The following is a 6,034-nucleotide window of genomic DNA, read 5'->3' on the forward strand; positions in this document are numbered from 1 at the left end:
AAAAAATTATTCTAGTTAAACAAAAAATTCTGATTGGCCAGAATACCCCATATAAATCAAGTATTTTTTTTTTACCTGAATTTCAATTTTATGTACACACAAGATATACTTAGTCTGTTTTCACAGAGATTAGTTTACACTCTAAAATGTAGTATTTCCAGTTGAAAAGCTACTAAATATTGCTATTAGTTTTTAAGGAAATGTTCAATTCCCTGTCTCTGAAGACTTCTAAATCTGTATGGCCTAGAAGTAATCAACCTTATATCAGTATCCTGATGTGCTACTAAACAGAGAACTCCAAAGATAATCCACTCAGGACCTAATGTGCAATTATGTGAGAGCATTCACATAAACCACAGGGAGGAAGGGAGGAAAGGATTCACTCTTTTATTGTGTTCCCTAGTACACAGGGAGAATGAAGGGTCTCAGAATGATCACTGCTATTTTTATTATCATGGTTGTTTATTAACCAGCTGAACTGTAAATTCCTGCTTCTCCTTCCAGTTTCCATTAAGCCTCAGCCACAAAGGCTTCCTTGTCTTCCCTGAACAGGGATGGACCTTCTTTCTCCTATGATCCCACAGTATTTTAAACATACCTCCATTATTGCCATTAAATTCTTGTATTTTAATTCCTTATTTGCATGACCATTTCCAATGCAAGTTTTAATCTCCTAGAGAAAGACATTCTATTATTTTTCCAAAGCAACTTTTGCTTTTGTTGGAGTTCAATATACACTTGTTAAATGAAGGAATAATCAATCAACATTGTATCAGAGATTCAGTCCTTCAGTTCATTATATAGAATAAGACTTGAGATGGCAAGACAGTTTCTCTGACATATTTTCCATTCCCAAACTCCCTGTATTACTAAAGAAAAGGCCTATAACTGCCTTCTTAATACAAAGAAAGAAGTATTTCCTGCTTCCATCAAAGACTAACCTCTCCAATTCTATTTCATCCCTTCTGAGTTTTTCATGGGATTTGCTCTCACAATTATCTCCTCTCTCCTGCATCATCAATTATTCTCTTCAGTTTAATTATTCCCATCAGCTTACATAGTCTGGTATCCTGTCTCTTAAAATTTTTAAATACAAATAAAGCAAACAAAAATAAACCCTCTCTTGCCTTCATATCCTCTTCCAGTTACTATTTCTTTAAGAAGCTGTTTCTCATCTCCCCTTCACTGTAAAACTTCTTGAATGGGTTAGTGGTATTTGTCTTAACTTCCTCATTCCCATTCTCTTGTAAGTTCTCTCCATTTGGGCTTCATTTTTTTATCACCACTACACTAAGACTGCTATCAGGAAGGTGCTACTGATCTCCATGTTGTCAACGCCCATAGACACTTCTCGGTTATCCTGCTCAACCTCTCAGGTCATTTGACAAGGTGGGTCACTCCCTTCTTCTAAAAACATTTTATTCCCTTAGCTCCCTTAACACACAGCTAGTTTCTTGTCCTCTTAATTCAATGACTGTTTCTTAAACTTCTTTGCTGACTCATCTTCTTCCCCTCAACCTTAGGAGTGACCCAATGGTGAGCTCCATTCTCTTTTCTACATCTTCTCCTACAGTATTAAATACAATCTATATACAGATGCCTTTCAAATTTCATTCTGTAACTCTGACCTCTCTTATAGTGAACTGTAAACTTGACATCTGCACTTGAATTTCTACTAGGCATCTCATAATTAACAAGTCCAAAGCTGAACTCTTGATTCTAATTTGTTCTTCCCCCAATCTTCTTTATCAAAATAAACTTTACGATTTATCAGGCTGATTTCTTAAGAACAACGAGGGTCTTTATATTATGTATTGTTCTGTAACAATTCTCCCAAAGAACAGCTTAAGACAATAAACATTTATTAATCTTAGACTCTGCAGGTCAGGAAACCAGGTACAGCTTACTGGTTCTAGCCCAAGTTCTCTCATAAGATTGCAGTCAGGATATTGTCGAAGATTGGTCATCCAAAACTTTGAGTGGGGCTGAAGTATCCACTCTAAGGTGGCACACTTAGTCAGTGCTGACTATTAACAGAAAGCTTCAATTCCTCTCCACATGGTCATCTTCAAAAGACTTTCCAATTAGCCTCATGATATGGCAGCTTACCTCCCTCAGAGCAAAAGATCCAAGAGTTAGCAAGGCAAGAACAGGAATTCCTTTTATGACCTAGTGTCAAGATTCATACTGTCATTTCTGCAACATCCAATTGGTTACTCAGGTTGGCCCTACTTGGTTTGTGATGGGATGACACAACACCAAAAGCATGGATCACTGGCGGCCGGCTAATACAATCTCACATAGAGAAAAAGAAATCACACAATTGAATTCTTCATAGTCTTTTCAACCCCAAATGTTTCTTTACTATAAAATGTCCCACCACACAAAAACACAACACAGAAAAATATGGAATATGGCAGCCTGACTACTGGTTCCTGTCATTCTCCTCTTCCCAAGCGTCAGTATATTAGTATAGTGTTAGTGTGTTTGAGACAATAGGATTTACTAGAACCTTTGGAAAAGTAAGTTAGGGACTTTTATATACTGTGTACTAAGTAGGAGACTAGAAGTCTCAGGAGGTAAGAGTCCCTACTAAAGAAAAAAGTCATAGGTCCCAAAATTAGCTTAGCTGTCAAACATGTGAGAAGCTCCTCAGGAAGGCCAGAACCTAATTGTGAGCAATCCTGATAATCTCCCCAATGCAGTTATATGACTTCTCTGTTTTCTATATACAGCTCTGTAACATACTGAAATGATATAAAACCTTACCAAGGAATTGAAAGGCATTCTCACTGAGAAATATCATCATTAGCACTCTAAAAAAAATTCTTTTACTGGAGATGGTTGAATTATAAGTGACAAAAATCTAAACAAACAAAAAAAAATTTGTTGTACCATATAATCAAATTCTAGGGATGTAAGCTAGCCTCAGAAACACTAAAACTACTACTCTCTAGCTTTCGTTTCTGTTTCTCTTTAGGCATTAATGTATTTTACAGACTAGACGTTTCATTCAGTTGTAACTATAGCCAGCATTGGGCCCTGGTTCATATTTTCTCAGTTTAGTTACCAGAAAGAGAAGGCTCTTCCCCCTGGACCCAATTTGAAATAAAAAATCTCAAAGGACTCTCCTTGATCCAGCGTGTTAACCACCTCACTGAATCAGGGGAACTGAATGCTATAATTCAGTTGGATACAGTGTTCATTCCTGAGAGCAAGGAACATGGAAAAATCCATTCAGAACGCATGTTATAGTGGAAGAAGTAGTTCTCCAAAGGAGGAGGAATGCTATTCCCAAAAGAAATGAGAGCCAATTGCCAGACAAAACAATAAGTGTCAACTTTACTTCTAACCTTAAACTATAACAGCTGTCAACATACTTGAGAATGCAGGATCTGGGAAATTAATGGTTACAAAATAAAAAGTAGATATTTTAATATTTTCATGGACTTAGCCAGTCTTTGCTAGGACTCACCTCATTTACTGGTGGCAAATTTTAAAAATATGTATCTTAGAAGAATATGTAAATGAAAGCAAATCAATGCACACAATAAAAAAATCAGCAGTTCAGAGAAGGTCATTCTTGAGAATTTCATAGTGAGTTACTATAAAACATAAAGGTGTAAAGGAAATTGGACCAGTGAATTCAAAGCTCAGTCATCTCAAAACTTACAGAAAAAAAAAACAATAAAATAAAAATCACAGAAGGAAGGACATTAGAAAAATAAGATATACCCAAGATATCAAATAACCAAGAACAGTTTCAAAAGCAGGGAGAAAAATAGACTGGAGCGACTCAAAAGAAAAAGAGGAAATTTTCTCAGACCAGATCAAATACTAGTCAAGATTTATGAAATCAGACTCATAACTAGACATAGCATGGTGGAAAGACTAAACTTCAAAAAGAAATAAATCTTACAAATATGCAGAAATATTTTATAATAAGTTTCCTAGGGGGGGCGCCTGGGTGGATCAGTCAGTTAAACGCCTGACTTTAGTTCAGGTTATTATCTCGCGGTTTGTGAGTTCAGGCCCTCATCGGGTTCTGTGCTGGCAGCTCAGAGCCTGGAGCCTGCTTCGGATTCTGTGTCTCCCTCTCTGACTGCTCCTCCCCTGTTCACACTCTGTCTCTCTCTCTCTCTCTCTTTCAAAAATAAATAAAACAATTAAAAAAAAAGAATTTTTTTTAAGTTTCCTAGGAAGAAAAGATTGGATTATATCACCCATATACAAGCTTTCTTTTTAGTGAGAAGAAAAACTCATCCTTTCACCAAATATTTATTAAATTCCTATGAACTGTTTAGCAGCTGGAGATACAACAGTGAACAAATGAGATAAAGTTTCTGCTATGGAACTTATATTCTAGTAGGACCAAATGAAACTGCAGGCAAAATGGAAAAAGCTTGCTGAGCTAAATAATCTCTATGTAGGTAGGAAACTTTGCATTTCATTGTATTTTGTTTCATCATATTTAAGAGGTGATACTACATTTATTTTGTGATATTTGTTCTATCAATTAGGATTATGTTCAGCTCTAAAATTAAATTAACAGAGGTTCATATTTCTCTTATATATAAATCCACAGGTAGGTGGCCTGTGGGCATTCTAATAGCTCAATTCCATGAAGTCTTTAAAGATCTAGGCTCCTCCATCCCTAAGAATGTATCCTGTACCTACCTGGCCACACCACACACACACACACATATACACACACATACACACACCCGATCTCCCAAAATTATTTGGGGAATCCAAGGAATTAGCATTTTAAGAGGTATCCCAGGTGATCCTAATGAAGTGGTTTGTTACCCACCTAAGAAATCCTGAGGTAGGGGTATGAGGAAAAAAATAGTGAAATAAAATTACTTGTAAGAATCAAACTATGAAATCAATAAATAGTTGCTAAGAGCAGAAATATACAAAGCTAACTAAAGAAATATAAACGACTCACATTGACAAAATCCCAACTTTTAGATATTTTCTTGTCTACAGAAACAGTCAACGTGAAGCTGAATGATGCAAATCAAGTCCTCGGACATAATAAAAGCACCTAAAAAAGAGTCTCAGAGGCTTTCTCAAGATGTGACACCTACATCTTGTTGCACACCCTTTTAGAACTTCTCCAACCATCCTCTTATGAAAAGTTTGGATTTACTTGTTACCTTTTAAAACATGCCAGATGATACTTTATAAATTTTTTCAATATTTATTTATTTATTTATTTATTTATTTATTTATTTTTGAAAAAGAAAGAACACAGGCCAGGCAGGGGCAGAGAGAGGGGGAGACACAGAATCTGAAGCAGGCTTCAGGCTCTGAGCCAGTCGAGCTCGAACTCATGAACCGTGAGATCATGACCTGAGCCAAAGTGGGACACTCAACTGACTGAGCCACCCAGACGCCCTGATACTTTATAACTTAAATTAATTTTGTGCCATTAATATTATCCTCCATCAGGTTACGTCTTAAAAACTTAGGTCATATTAAGCTGTTGCTACTCATATCAAAGGCTGTAATGAGATCATTTTCAGCAAAGGAGTTAGGCAAAAATGCAAAATGAATTTGGCTTTCATATTCTCATCTCCCTTTCATTCTGAAGAGAAATAGGAGGCAAAAGAAAAGAGAAAAGAAAGGACAATATATCATAAAGCCAGATAAACAATAGTTAGCACTATGTTATAACATCCATCACTCTACTTTTCCTTAAAACAAAAGCAAGATGGGAGTTGATTGTGTTCACCAAGTGGTTTTTGAAAATTCCTATCCACTGGTCCTGTTCAGAAAACAGATGCATATCCATCTAAATTATCTTAAGTTCAATAGCTAAAGTAAACTTCAGACCATTCTACTACTCCTCCTTAGAACACTTCCCCTTACCTGGTCTTTTTGCTAAGTCCTATCCTCTAAAATTGCTGTTTAATTTCCAATTAATTATTCTACAGTTACCAATCACTCAACCTCTCAGTATGCTGTGCAAGGCATTCCTATGATCAAACAGTTTCAAATTGGTGATAGAGCGTTTATTTTCTGGCCT

Source organism: Neofelis nebulosa, chromosome 2 (genome assembly GCF_028018385.1).
Source record: "Neofelis nebulosa isolate mNeoNeb1 chromosome 2, mNeoNeb1.pri, whole genome shotgun sequence".
Lineage (NCBI taxonomy): Eukaryota > Metazoa > Chordata > Mammalia > Carnivora > Felidae > Neofelis > Neofelis nebulosa.